Raw genomic sequence first — 15,941 nt, 5'->3', positions numbered from 1 at the left:
TGGTTATTTAGGAAATCGCCCAGGTCACCCTCCACTTACATTCACAAACATGCCTTTGTATCTTGGCCCTCAGATTTCTGGCATCAAGATAAGATGGCAAATAAGTACATGAAAAGATGTTTCACATCATTAGTTGTTATTGAAATGCAGATTAAACCATAATGAGATATTACTACACACCTATTCAAATGTCTAAATTTAAAAGACTGACCATACCAAGTGTTGACAAGGATGTGGAGGAACTACAGCACTCATGCACTGCTAGTGGGAATGTAATACGGTATAGCAAGTTTGGAAGCACTTTGGGAGTTTCTTAAAAAGTTAAACAGACACCAGTCATATTATCTAGCCATTCCATGCACAGCTATTTACCCAAGAGAAAAGGAAATATATGTCTATACAAAGATTTGTACATGAATGTTCATAGCACCTTTGTAAGAGCCCCAAACAGGAAATAGCATTTTATGTACTGCATGTCTGTATACCCACAAAATTCATATGTTGGAACCCCAATCCCAATGGGATAGTGTTAAGAGGTGAGGCCTTTGGGAAGTTATTAGGTTTAGATGAGGGCACGAGTATGGAGCCCCCATCATGGGATTAGTGCCCCTATAAGAAGAGAAAGAGAATAGAGCTTCCTCTCTCTGCCCTGTGAGGAGAGAGGGAGCTCTCTCCAGAAGAAGAGAGCTCTCACCAGAGTCAGGCCATGTTGGCACCCTGACCTCAGACTCCCAGACTCCAGAACCATGAGAAGTAAAGGGCTAGTTGTTTAAGCCACCCAGTCTATGGTATTTTGTTACAGCAGCTGGACTGACTAAGACACAGCCCAATGGATAACAAATGGGTTAACAAGTCATGGTACATCCATACAATAGAATGCTACCCGGGAATAAAAAGGAATGAACTACTGATACCCACAACAACATGGATGAATCTCAGAAAAATTATGCTGAATGGAAGAAGCTAGACAAAGAAAAAGTACAACGATATGATCCCACTTATATAAAACTAGAAAATGCAAACTAATCTATAGTGACAGCTGATCAGTGGTTGTCTAGGGAGGGGGGTTAGGACGAGAGGCAGAGATTACAAAGGGGCATCATGAGAAGACCTGGGGTGTGATGGAGATGGTCACCATCTTGACTGCAGTGAGGGTTTCAGGGATACACACACACACACACACACACACACAAACTTAAACTGTACACTTCAAATATGTGCAGTTTATTGTATGCCAATTATATCTCAGTTTAAAAAAAGACATAATCTCCAAGCTCTGGGTAGTTTACTATAAAATGTGCTAATCATAATCCTAGATTTCCATATTCCATTTTTCAGGATGAATTTAACTATATTGTTAAAAAAACAGAAAACCAACCTTTTAAAAAAAATTTCTCTATGTTTTTTCTCTATTTTTGATTTTTAGATTACTATATGCACAGATTTCCCATGGTTTGCTATACTTAAATAACAAAACAGGGTATAGAAGAGAATATGAGTGAGCTAAAAACCATGCAAGGAAATACAAAGGTCATCTAATTTGAGGAACTATTCAGTTCATAAAAGTTTATTTTAACATTCCACCAAATGGTCATTTCAACTGTGCTTAAATTTTAAAAGATGAGGAACTCACCTTTTCCTGAGACAGTCTATTCCATTTGGACAGTTTTATATTAAAATGTTATCTACATATTGAGCTGAAATCTGTCTTTCTCTCTTTTTTTTTGGCTGCACCAGCATGCCATGCGGGATCTTAGTTCCCCAACTAGGGATGGAACCCGTGCCAGAAAACCAACCTTCGATACCTACATTTTTTTTTTTTTTTTTTTTTACTGGCTTAAAATTTTTATTTTGGAAATACACAATTTTCTCTTTTTTTTTTTCTATTGTCAAAAACCATTTGCATTATTTTAATTTTTTTTTATTTTTTTGATACCTACATTTTTTAATCTTCAACTTCCCGCCTGGCTCTTGGGTCTGCTAGCCCCTCTGACTTTGGCATCTGTTGCAGCCACAGGTAGGAGATTCCCTTTCCTAATCTGAGCCCCAGAACAGCTCCACCAGCTGGGCTACTGCTCAGTCTCCTGCAAAGAGCTTCCAGGCTAGAAAGGGAGCAGACTGGTGGTTACAACACAGGTAACAAATACAATGATAGAGCTCTGGGGCGCAAAGCCTAGGCCCTGACTCACCCTACAGGCCTGGAGGAAGGCTCTGAAGAGGAAGTGTTGTCAGAACTGAAGAGTAGGAACTGGTGAGGGAGGAGGCTGGAGAGCTACATGGGGTGCAACATAGCCAGAGGAGAGAGGAAGCCCAGTGGGTTTGGGGGAGCTCAGGCAGTGGTTGAGAATGGTTGACAGAAAAGAGAGAGATGGGATGGGTGGGTGACAACGGGGAGAAGGAAGCCGTGGCAGGAAGAGAGGAGGCTGGGGAGCTGAACGTCCTGGATCCGAGGGGTACCAGGGACCCACTGAAGATCTTTATTTAGGGGAGAGCTATGATCAGAGTTTCAGCTTAGAAGCCAACTTTGATGTAGGCAAATGCTAGGATGGTATAAATAATTCCAGCTGAAACTACCTGGTCTTACATCTCTGTATCCTTCATCACTGCTTGTATTGGTGTTCTGTTGCTGCGTAACAAATTGCCATATACATCATGGCTTCAAACAACACACACACTTATTAGCTCACAGTTTCTGAGTCCAGGCTGGCTTAGCTGGGTCCTTCGCTTAGGGTCTCACAAGGCTACGCTGAAGGTGCCTGCCGGGCTGTGTTTCCACCTAAAGCCTCCACTGCAGGAGAATCCAATTCCAACTCATTCAGGTTGTTGGCAGAATTCATTTCCTTACAGGTATAGGACTGAGGTCCCTGGCTTTTGCTGGCTGTCAGCTCAGGTCCTAGAGGTTACTTGCAGTTCCCTGTCCCATGGACTTCCTCAGCAGGGCTTCTCCCTTCATCAAACCATCAAGGACGACCTCTGTAGTTCATGCCGGCAAGATAACACCTTATGTGTGTGTGTATATATATATATCTGTATATACAGTGATATAATTGTACAATGTATATCATAAAGTAATCATGGGAGTGATGCCCTACCCCTTTTACCATATAACATAACCTAATCAAGTGTGGTATTGGTTAGAAGCAAGTCAAAGACCCCGCCCACCATTCATCAAGTGAAAGGGATTACACATGGCTTGAACTTGGGGGACCCCCTGGAATCTGTCTGCTGCACTGCCCAAATGTAAGAACTTTCAGCCTCAGGCTCCTCACCCAGCACACAGCTCAGCGGGGAGAGAAGTATATATCTTCATAGTTCTTTGCTGCCACTTCCAGACCTTGCTCCTCCACCCTCTAATAAGAATATTGCTCCTTCAAACTCCACCATTTGTCTCTGTCCATCCTCTTTTTTTTTTTTTTTTTTAATATTTATTTATTTATTTGGCTGCGCCGGGTCTTAGTTGTGGCATGCAGGATCTTCGTTGCGGTCTGCGGCATCTTTAGTTGTGGCATGTGGGATCTAGTTTCCTGACCAGGGATAGAACCCAGGCCCCCTGCATTGAGAGTGAGGAGTCTTAACCACTGGACCACCAGGGAAGTCCCTGTCTCTGTCCATCCTTATTCTCTCTGTTACCCACAGACCTCCAGCCAAGTGTGGGTCCCAAGTCCACTGTGGGCAGCCCTGGGGTTGCAGAGGGAAGCTCTGAGCACTTCCTCTTCCATAGAGGAGAAGCAATTCTGTACCTGAAGTATCTTTACAAAGAGGGAATGGAAACCACCAGGTGAAAAACGGGGTGGCTGGAGAGAAATGTCCATTGGTATAAACTCAGGCTTCCTATTTATGTTTTGGACCCAGTTTCCCGAGTGGATCTTGTATCTGCTCATCCTGTTTTAGCTTTTTTCCCCCCTGCTTTCCGTACTTCTAAATAATATCCTATTGCTTTTCCTTGATTTTTCCACTTTAGAAATTATCTATCGACTTCTTAGTATAGCAGGTGAGGGTTTGGCTTCTTCATACACTCTTTCCAACCCTTCCTCCTCACTCCCCAAGTAGCTACATCACGATTTTTGGTTAGGTTGTTAGAATTTACTAATCTTTATTGAAAGACATTTAATAAACAGAAAGCTACCTGTACTCAATGTAAAGATGGCACCTAATCATAGTGCAACCTGGTTTTTTCTTGTATAAATTTTAATTTTCTTAAATTTAATAATTGTTTTTGTTTTCATAATGTACCTATCACAAGTTCACCCCCATATTTCACATCAGAAATGTAAGTCTTTTGTTAATTATTCAAACAGATTAAGTATTTTCAATTCGCTCTTATTGGAGCCTCCTGTTTGCTGCACAGATGTTGTCCTAGAAGTTCCCTTCATCATCATTCTGGATCCATGTTTTACTCTCTGTTTTGGTGACGTACATCCTCCAGGAGCTTCTGAAAGGGGGTGCGTGGAAAGTACATTTCTTGAGACCTTGCACATTTGAAATAGTTTTTATTGTACCATTACATTTGAATGCCAGCACATCTGGATATAGAATTCTAGGCTGAAAATAACTTTCCTTTAAGATTTTGAGGACATTTTGGTCACATTTCCTAACTTCCAGAGTTGCTGCTGAGAAATCCAATGCCATTCTGACCTTTAAGCCTTTGTGTGTAATCCGTTCTTGCTTCATAAATGCAATGTCTTCTCTTAACTCTCCCAGGATATGTATCTATCTGTCTGTCTGTCTGTCTATCTATCTATCTATCTATCTATCTATCTATCTATCTATCTATCTATCCATCAATCCATCCATCCATCTATTTAAGACTTCCTTCTCCCAGCATCTCCCTCAGCTTCTCCCCCATTTTTCTCCTTTGTTTTGATCTCTTCCTTTCCCACTGGAAGCTTTCCTCAACTATTTGGTGATCCCTAGCAGTCCTACAATATTTAAGGGTGGGGCCCTAATAGATGGATGGAGCTCTGTAGTGGGTGGAGTTTGTTGACTGACAGCCTTCACTCTAGGGGTATCTGGCTGCCTGATTCACTGGGGCTCCCTGGAGAGGTTTAGAGAAGATACTGTGCTTTTCCAGTCATACAACCAGGAAGTGATAGAGCTACTAGAAAAACTCAGAGTTGCCCACAGAAGCTCTTTCTGTCTCATTACCCTGTCTCCCAGCTTCCCTCCTTTCCTTCTTTCTTTCTTATCTCTTAATGAGTTAGATAGTAATAATAACAAAAATATTAATAGTGTAGGGGAGGAAAAATAATTTTCCCCTACCCTTCCTAGTTCTCAGCTGGGACCTCACCTGTAACAAAAGACAAATTAACAAGAGAAAAACAGAAGTTTATTAACCAGTATACCTCATGTATACATGGGAGACACCCAGGGGAAAATGATTAGCTCTCAGAGGTGGTTTAGAACTCAAGCTTAAATACTGTCTTCAACTAAAGACAAAAGAGAGAAGGGTGTGGAGGAGGCCAGTCATGGGGAAGTGACCAGGAAAGGCACAGTAAATATGAGTAAGGTTTGTTATGTAGAGTTAAGTTGGTGCCTTCTCCATTGATAAGGGCTTAAAGTTGTCTCTGGGGATTAACCTTTGTCCTTCCTGTTAGAGAAGGGAGGAGGGACAACTTTATAAATTTATGTCCTGCTTTTAGGCAAATAGGGGAGGACAGAGAGCTTTTCTTATAGCTGTTTCTTCTCAATTGCCTTCAGCTCAACATAATTCTTATGCCAAAGTGGCATATTTTGGGGTGGCATATTTTGTGGTAGCATATTCTGCCACCGTTCAATAGCTACAAGTCATTAAATATCAAAAAGTCCTGTGCTATGCTAGGGGCATGACATATATTAGATGCCCTTGAGAGCAGAAACTCTTCTGTGTCATATTATCACACCCTAGGTGATGTCAGGGCTTCAGAAAAAAAAAAAAGCACATAGTTGTCCTTACATAAACATTGGAGACTTTTGCCAGACAGGACTGGGGTGTGGTCTAATACATGTCATTGAGGACAGTAAACTTCATTTACTTAGAGTCAAATCCTAAACATTTTCTACTCATTAAAGGACAAGGGAAAATAGTAAGTACAAGATCCCTAACTTGGGAGCGGGTGACCCACATTTACCATGGTAGACACTAAATGTATATATTACTTCATATACTTTTTCTAATTACTTTTAAATTTCTAAAACTATCTTGAAAAATTTCAAAAATATAGCAAAGTTGAAAGAATTTTACAGTGAACACCTATATACCTATCACCTAGTTTATACTACTAACATTTTATTATATTTTATCAATATCTATCCCTTTTTTCTTTCCTCGACCCATCTACAACCTATTCTGTTTATTTTTTTGTGGGGGGACAAAGTAAATTGCAAACATCAGTACACTTTCCCTTAAGTATTTAATTAAGCAGAGTTCAATATCTGTTTAGTTTTTTTATTTTAGTGTAAAATTTACTTTCAATGAAAGGCAAATCTTAAGTGTACATACACTGTTTTGAAAATGCTCATTTAGGGGTGGGATAGGGAGGATGGGAGGGAGACGCAAGAGGGAGGAGATATGGGGATATATGTATATGTACAGCTGATTCACTTTGTTATAAAGCAGAAACTAACACACCATTGTAAAGCAATTGTACTCCAATAAAGATGTTAAAAAATAAAAAGAAAATGCACATTTACCTCTGAGAGCCTAGACTCTTAAGCACCAGCGGGGCAAAGATTAAGGTGCTATTTGCCTGATTTGCTTTTATTTAGGCTAGGTGGCAGGGCCAGGACTCACCCTCAGGGTCCTGCATGTAAAGTTGGATCCTCTTTTTATTTAAAATTTTTACATTTTGTTCATCATGGATTTTTTGCATTGATTTTGGTTTCCTAAAATTGTATTGAAATATTATTTATCTGAATTATGGAATTTTTTGCACGCTGGCGCCCCTTAAATTTTGCAGTAGGAGCGAATGCCTCACTCACCTACCCTGCTAAGTAGGTAGTCCGAAGGAAGGACCTATTTGGAGCAGAAAAAGTCTGGAACAGGAGCTGAATCCACTTGCTATTCAACACAGAAGCCAGGTGGTTCAATCAATAAAAACCATGGTTCTGGATCACTTCCCTTGCGTACTTAATTACTAACCCCGAGTGATAAGCAAGGCACGATCTGGCGATGACAGTCACAGGCCAAATGCCCATCCACTGGCAACGTTCAGCAGCCACCTTAGGACTAACATTTTCCCGAGCTCAGGAATGGAAGTGGGAGGGTCCCAAATTAGGTGGCGTGGCCTTCTGGTGAGTCTCAAGAATTGGAGAAGACGTTGTGGAAAGAATTGGTTTTGTATTAGTAAGCAGACCACCGGAGCTAGAAACTGGGAGCCAGTGGCGGCGCTCTGCTGGGCGGAGTGCCTTACCTGAGCAGCCCGCTGGGCGTGAAATTGACTCGGAGCCGGCCACACAGGTCAACTTCCCTGCCAGCGGGCGAAGGGCTGCGGCTTCCCGTAGGGCGATACCGCGCGCAGCCCACCTGCCCCGGCTGCAGCCCGGACGCGGGAGACGGGCTCTGGGGGCCTGAGGGGCTGTGCGCTGCCGGGACTTTGTTGCAACGCACTGATTCTTAGCAAACGGCTTTGTTCGCCTCTGGAGCCCGTAGCTTCTTTGTTCCAGGATCCGGGACCTTGATTTTTAGTGATTTCACAACCTGGGCCATAGCAGGGTAGTTTCTGTATGATCTAATTCTAGGAAGTACGAAATAAAAACGGAGCCCATTACTGCTGCACAGACCTTCAGCGGTAGGGGAAAAATAAGTGTATTCTAACGGAAAACGAGGCATTGTCTATTAACATACCCTCTGTCTTAGCGGATTCTGATTTTTTACTTCTGATTCTGATTCTGAGCTATCTGACAACTCGAAGGGCAGCAGATAACTGGTAGCCATGTAAATTCCATCCTAACTGGAAGAGGTCCAGCTGACTCACCCTCCTCAGCTGGTGGAAAAAAAACAGCTTTGCTTCCTTTACTATTCATTTCAACTTTTCTTTTACTCCATGTATATTTGTGCTTCTTGACTTCTTCATTGAAACAGTTATAAAATCTGCCTGATTCCCTCACTGAATGAGGAACTAAATAGTATCTTTGACACGTGTCCGTTTTTTTATATTTGAATGAGAGTCATGAGTTTATCTTCTCCTGAAATTAATCTTTAACAGCCTCCACTTTCTAAGTCTCTCTAGGATGATAAAGTAACACTCAAGTTGGTTTGTGCAGCCCCTCCAAGGGGAAAGCATGTGTTTTGGGGAAGCAGGAAGGGATGGGGGCTCACACTGACTGAATATGTTCTGTGCATCTGCTACTTTACAAACAAAACTGAATTGAATATGCACAACCCCAGGAAACAGCAATTGCTACTCCATTTTATGGAGAAGACAACTCATGTTCAGAGATAAATACTATTCAGAGATAAGTATCATTGGAGATAACTATTATTCAGAGAGTACGTTCAAAGATAAGTAATTTGACCAATATCACTTAAGATTTGCAGTTAAGATTTGAAGTCATATCCGTCTAAGCCCCAAATTATGCCACACGGTTGCCATCCGGTGTGAGAAGGTGGCCCTGCCATGTGTAGAGTTTTTAGGTTTGAGGGATATTTCTCTGCCATGTCCTGGGTCACAGGGATACTCAGGATACGGGTCTGGCACACTGAGGAGACAGTTGTTAATTTGTTCAACAGAGGAGAGGCCTTACCAACGTTAAAAGGAGAAATAGGTGGGGTCCACTGGTTACTGCATTTCCCTCATTCTCTGATCCTGCTCCACCAGGAAAACTGGGCAGAAAGCTGTCTGTGAAGTTTGCTGTCTGTGAAGTTTGCTGTCTGTGAAGGGCCGTGAGTTGGGGGTTAGACTACTGATGGGAGAAAGAGAAGGGCAAACAGGTCTTGCCTTCAAACTGGCCTCCCTGTCAAAACTGTTCTGGGGGGCTTCCCTGGTGGTGCAGTGGTTGAGAATCTGCCTGCCAATGCAGGGGACACGGGTTCTAGCCCTGGTCTGGGGAGATCCCACATGCCGCGGAGCACCTGGGCCCATGAGCCACAACTACTGAGCCTGCGCGTCTGGAGCCTGTGCTCCACAACAGGAGAGGCCGCGATAGTGAGAGGTCCGCGCACCGCGATGAACAGTGGCCCCCGCTCGCCGCAACTAGAGAAAGCCCTCACACAGAAATGAAGACCCAACACAGCCAAAAATAAATAAAATAAATAAATAAATTAAAAAAAAAAACTTCTAAAAAAAAAACTGTTCTGTAAAATAGGCAATTGAATAGCCCAGCATGCAGTTTGCTGGGATAATTTAACAAATATCAGGGTGATCAGACTCTCCGAGAAGAGACAGTTGGAAAGGGTTTCTTTCGCCAAGAAAAAAATGACTACATTACGTACACTAGGAAGCCTTTAGATAATGTTCTAGCTGGGTTGGCCAAAGACCTAGACGGCCCTTCCATACCGTGATCACTATGGATCACAGTATTTGGTATTTTGTATATATTTGTATTTGTAATGTGGTCAGGTTATTCTTTATATTAATTTCCATTTTATGCTCATTGCATTCTTTCATAGAGGACATAGAAATTTCAAAGTAGCTCCAACTATAAGATACAGTTTAAAAATAACTTTAGTACTAACTGTTCATTTAAGCATTTAAAAAATGGTATGGAAATTCTACGAGTCAACAAAGAAATGGGACAGCAGGCCTGTAAGTATTTCCATATTCTGACCGCTGTGCATACATTACTACTATTCTAAAAATAATATGAATTTAAAGGACATTTTTGTTTCTCCGATGGGGGAAAATAACAGTAAAACAGGCAGCATTGTATGTGCAGCTTTGCATAAGTGCTCTAGTGTCTTCTGCTGGACACAGCTGAGTACTGCAGGTGAGGCTGAACCATTGGGCCATGGACTCCTTTGGCATTCTGCTCATGCCTACAAACTCTTTCTCAGGATAATGTTTTCAAATGCATAAAACAAACTAAAGAGAATAACAAAGGAAATAATTATATTGAGTAAATCAACTATAATTCCATTAAGAAATTAAATTAAAAATAATTATATTGAAATATAGTGGTGAGAATATAAAAATAGCTTAAGATTAATTTATAAGTTATTTCTTACTCAATTAAATAAAAATATCCAGCTTTGGGTTTAATTACTGTAATTTCAAAATAGTGATGCGCTTAAGCAATATTTTGAGATATCTTTAGCAAACATAACCTTGCATGAAAATATCTGTGATTTCTATTGGTGACAAAGTTTTAGGTAGTGTGTGTATTCACTTCCTAGGGCTGCCATAATGAAGTACCACACACTGGGTGGCTTAAGCAACAGAAATTTTTTGTCTCACAGTTCTGATGGCTAAACATCCAAAATCAAGGTGTCAGCAGGGCCATGTTCCTTCTGAAGCCTCTAGGAGAGGATCCTTCTTCGCCTCTCCCAGCTTGTGGTGGCCCCAGCCTTTCCTTGACTGATGGCAATGTCACTCCAACATCTGCCTCTGTCTTCACATGACCATTTTCCCTCTGTGGCTGTGTGAATCTCTCTCTTCATATAAGGACATCAGTAATATAATTAATATGATATAATATAATAGATCAGTCTAATTCAGGACACCCTGAATTCTATCCATGGAACATAGGTTAAGAATCTCTAAAAGTTATTTCCAGTTATTATGTATTTATCATGTTCATACTTTGTTCCCGGGAGAGTCTTAAATGGTGAGAAGAACATGAAAGATGTCCCAGCTTCCTAGAAGGGATAAGACTTATACCTGTAGGTCAACCAGAAAGCAATATCGGGCAGTGAGAAACATTGTGGGATGAATTTCATACTTTATGGGCTCAGAGACTGAGAACTGGGAGAGGTCACATGGATGGGACAGCTGGGCAAGTTTTACTGAGGACTTGGGACTTGATGTGGGTTTAGGATGGCCGCAAGATGTGAATCATCAGGACACGTGTCAGACCATGGAAACGGTATGAGCTAAAATAAAACCTCAAGAAAGAAAGTCAGACACCCCAAAAAGATTTAATAGTCAACTAGCCTAAAAATTAAGTTTGGAAAAGCTTACCAATGATAAAAACTTATTATAATCAAAAGTATTAATTGAATTCCCAGAAATAAAATTGCCTGGTGTGATCAATTAGAGTTGACCCTTGAACAGCTAAGGTTTGAACTGCATGTGTCCACTTGTATGTAGATATTTTTCAATAGTAAATACTACAGTACTACATGATCTGTGGTTGGTTGAATCCAAGGATGTAGCGGAACCTTGGAAACGGAGGGCTGACCACAAGTTACATGTGGATTAACAATGAACTATTTACAAAATTAAGTAAAAAGTTTCTGCTGAAATGATTTGCAATATCTATTTCATCATTGACATATCCCGTGCAACGTCTTAATTTTCCTAATCTATAAAGAGCTCTACAAGCCAATAAGAAAAAAGAACAAGAAAAATGGTCAAAGAAGACTTAACTGTACACAGATAGGAAATACAAAAGCCTCTTAAACATATACTAAGACGTTCAACCTCACCCTTATAAGAAACATTCAAATTAAGTTACATTGAAATGCCATTTTCATCTCTCAGATTGACCCAGATCAAAACATTGGATAATATGCTCCGTTGGTAACAGTGTGGGGGGAGAGACATTCTTATAATATAAGAATAGGGCTTCCCTGGTGGCGCAGTGGTTGAGAATCTGCCTGCCAATGCAGGGGACACGGGTTCGAGCCCTGGTCTGGGAAGATCCCACATGCCGTGGAGCAACTGGGCCCGTGAGCCACAACTACTGAGCCTGCGCGTCTGGAGCCTGTGCTCCACAACAAGAGAGGCTGTGATAGCGAGAGGCCCGCACACCGCGATGAAGAGTGGCCCCCGCTTGCCACAACTAGAGAAAGCCCTCGCACAGAAATGAAGACCCAACACAGCCATAAATAAATAAATTAATTAATTAATTAAAAAAAGCATATATTGGTATAATATCTTATACCAGTGTAAGTTGGTGTAATCTTTGTGGAGGTCAGTTTGGCAATATTTTATAAACACTGTTAGCACACTTACCTTTTGACCCAGAAGTTCCACTTCTTTATCTTACAGATATGTTTGCAAGAAACAACTTTTGTGAAATTACTTTTGTGAAAGGTTATTAACTGCTCCATTGCTTGCAAGAGATTGGACATGATAGGAATGTCCATTAACAGAGCACGTTAAATAACCTCTGGCACAGATCTACACAACGAGATGCTAGGCAACTTCATAAGACAAAAGAATGAGAGTTCCTTAAAAACTACTATGGAATGATTTCCAAGATACGGTGAAATGGAAAAAGCAATGATGTGTGCACATTTTGGCTCATCTATGCATAAAATATTCTGCAAGGACACACATGGGGCAGACAGCTCTGGTTGCCTCTACAGCAACTGGGGGGGTGGGGGGCATGCATCTTTCTGCACCTTGTGAATTTCCAACTCTGTGGGTGCATGACCTATGCAACAAGCAGACTGCATTTTGGTAAGATTTTCAAATTACAAGTGTTGATATTAACTTACTTTTGCTTATCCATTCATTCTATTCATTCAGCCAGTAGTTATGCAGGAACATAAGCACAGTGGGAAGGCCCCGTGCTCTCCTGGGAGAGCTGCTTCCAATCCACAGGTCTTTAGAGCTTCAGGCGTCTCAGGGTGGACGTCCCACTGGAAACCCTTCCCTGACTCACGGTAACCAACTCTCAACAGTGCAACCTCCGTGAGTTACGATGCTGTCAGTCTCCTCTGTGTCTCTCTCTGTCTCTGTATCTCTCTATCTCTGTCAGTCTCTCGTGTCTTCAAATGTCCCCTCCCCATAAGCAGGGGACTAAAAAAAGCAGGGGTTGTGGTGCAAAGTGCCATCCCAGTGCAGCACCATGAACCACTGAAGGGCCTGACTGGGGTGGGGCGTGGGCAGATTTGATTTTTGGAGATAAAGTTCTCTAGGGTGGAGCACGTGAGGGCAGGGATACGAGGTAGGTACCTACTGCAATTTTTCCAGTAACGTTCCACATGAGTGAAAAGCAAGCACATGTAGAAAAAGATGACCGAGGTGTTATCCCAGGTTCTCTTCATTACGCATCCCTGGACGGGGATATGTGAAACTGCTCTCCCGCAGAAATAAATCAAGCAGATGCCACAACACCTGGAAAACATTCACCAGCACTGAAACATAATTGCAGAATTCCCCAGGCCTGCAGCGACTTGCCTGCACCGTCATCCTGCCAGGTCTGGTCTGTCGGTCAGAGGTGTCCACTTGGTTCCATCAGACGCCTTTTGCCCTGGTGATGTCGGCCTCACCTCTGCTTCCAGCCCCAGGGAAGGTGAGCAGCTCTGCTCGGCCCTGATGGGTCTCACCTGCAGCAAGCGAGGCTTGCCTCTTGCTTCTCACCTGTGGTCGGCTGAAAAACGGCCCCCAAAGATCTCTCCATGTTGCAGTCCCCGGAGCCTGTAAATGTCCCCTTCTTTGGGAAAAGAGTCGTTGCAGTTGTGACTAAGGGTCTTGAGATGAGGAGGATGACCTAGGTGGGTCCTAATTGCCATCACATGTCCTTATAAGAAAGAGGCAGAGGGAGGTTTGACACACAGAGGAGAAGGCAACGTGAAGGTGGAAGCAAAGGTTGAAGAGATGCGACCATGAGCCCAGGAACGCCGTGGCCACCAGAAGCTGCAGGCAAGGAGTAGATTTCTCCCTCGAGCCTCCAGAAGGAGCAAATCTCCAAGACACCTTGATTTTGGCCCAGCGAAACTGATGGTGGACTTCTGGCCTCCAGAGGTGTGAGAGAAAAAATGTCTGTTAGGCACCCAGTTTGTGGTGCTTTTGTTACAGCAGCAGCAGGAAATGAATGGATCACCCAGGGCATCTCCAGAGGCTGGCACTCAGCAGACAGTCTGGGAGGGCATGGGTTACTGCCCCCAGGGGACCCCTCAACCAGTGGGGGGCCAGATAATGAACTAAGCAAGGGGTGCCACCCTCCCAGTCCTCCCTGGGCAGGTGGACAACTCTGAGATCAGCCTATACCCTCTGCAGAGGCTTCTGGTGGGCAACTCGAAAGCCCGCCTTGTATGGTTTTCCCTCTTCTTATTTCCCTTCACCCGTCCTTCACTGCTGCCTTCTGGGATCACATCCCATCAACCAAATTACCTGCAGCACACAACCTTTGTCTCAGCTCAGGCAGAGTCCCCCCAAGGCAAAGGCAAGTCTGTACCTCCAAGACTTGGATTCAAGTGAAATCCAAGAAAAGCCTTACGGAATTTTTTAAAATATGAGATTAAAGGATCAGCCAATCAGGAACAGTCTTACGAGCACGATCAAATGGGCAGTGTGACACCAACCATTTTCTTCTTTACCCACATTCTAAACCGGTATTTCACGGACTAGGAGTTTATTAAAAATAGTTGGCGGAGTTGACGAAGGAGAGCACATGCCCCTTAAGAATTAAATTTAGCTATGTTTTCATTTCAGTGATAATCTAAAAAAAAAAAAATGGATAGGACCAACTGAATGACTCCATCTGGGGAAGCCCCATGCAGGGGGGTCTTTGTGATATGTGGATGGCTGTGATTACGCCCGAGATCACCTGTGCTTACAGGGTTTTACTTGTAACGCAGTTTCTCAGAGAAGTCTCAATTTTCTTTGGTTCACAAAGAAGTCTTTTCATTTAAAGGGGTCCACGTGTAACTCAGGTTTGTGACCTTGGAGTGTTTCCCTTTATACACACACACACGCACTCTCACAAAATCACACGCACACACATAAATATATCTGAAGGGTAGTTGGGCTCATCAGCACACAGGTGGAGGGTCACAATTACTAAGGACAGATTTCAGGAATCAAAAGTTACCAGCAGAATGTAAATTGGTGCAGCCACTATGGAAAACAGTATGGAGGGTCCTTAAAAAACTAAAAATAGAGCTACCATATGATCCAGCAGTCCCACTCCTGGGTATATATCCAGAAAAAATAAAAACTCTAATTTGAAAAGACACATGCAACCCAATGTTCATAGCAGTGCTATTTACAGTAGCCAAGACATGGAAGAAACCCAAGTACCCATCAACAGAAATTGACTTAAGAAGATGCCATATATATGCACACACCATGGAATATTAGCTATAAAAAGAATGAAATAGTGCCATTTGCAGCAACATGGATGGACCTAGAGAATATCGTACCTCATGAAGTCAGACAGAAAAAGACAAATATTATACCATATCACTCATATGTGGAATCTTTAAAAAATAATACAAATTAATCTGTATACAAAACAGAAACAGACTCACACACACATAAAAAGCAAACTTATGGATACCAAAGGGGAAAGGAAGGGGGGAGGGACAAATTAGGAGTATGGGATTAACAGATACAAACTACCATGCATAAAACAGATAAGCAACAAGGATTTACTGTATAGCACAGGGAATTCTATTCAATACCTTGTAATAACCTATAATGGAAAATAATCTGAAAAAATATATATACCTATAATGAATCACTTTGCTGTCCACCTGAACCTAACACAATATTGTAAACCAACTATACTCCAATTAAAAAAAAAAGTCACCCACCAAGTCAAGCTTCAGTTATGTGAGAATCACAGCTATGGTTCTGTTTACACTTCCAGTGTGAAATTGTGGACCCTGTATCAAATCAGGAGGACGCGTGACAGCCCTGCTGCTCTCCATAATGTGTTACTCTCAGCAAAATGCTCTTTGCATTGTTTTTTCCTAAAAATGCTTTGGATCAGATTAATTTGCCCAGCCTTGCAGGCCCACTTCACCTCCTGGCTGGGTGCCCTGGTTGACCTGCACAGGTGAGTGGTGCAGGGGTGCCGGGCACCAACAGCCTGCCCTCCGATTTCCCCTGTGAAACTTTGATCTGGGGAAA

This window comes from Balaenoptera borealis (assembly GCF_965194805.1).
Source record: "Balaenoptera borealis genome assembly, chromosome: 18".
Taxonomy (NCBI): Eukaryota; Metazoa; Chordata; class Mammalia; order Artiodactyla; family Balaenopteridae; genus Balaenoptera; species Balaenoptera borealis.
Note: the sequence above shows the minus strand (reverse complement) of the source record.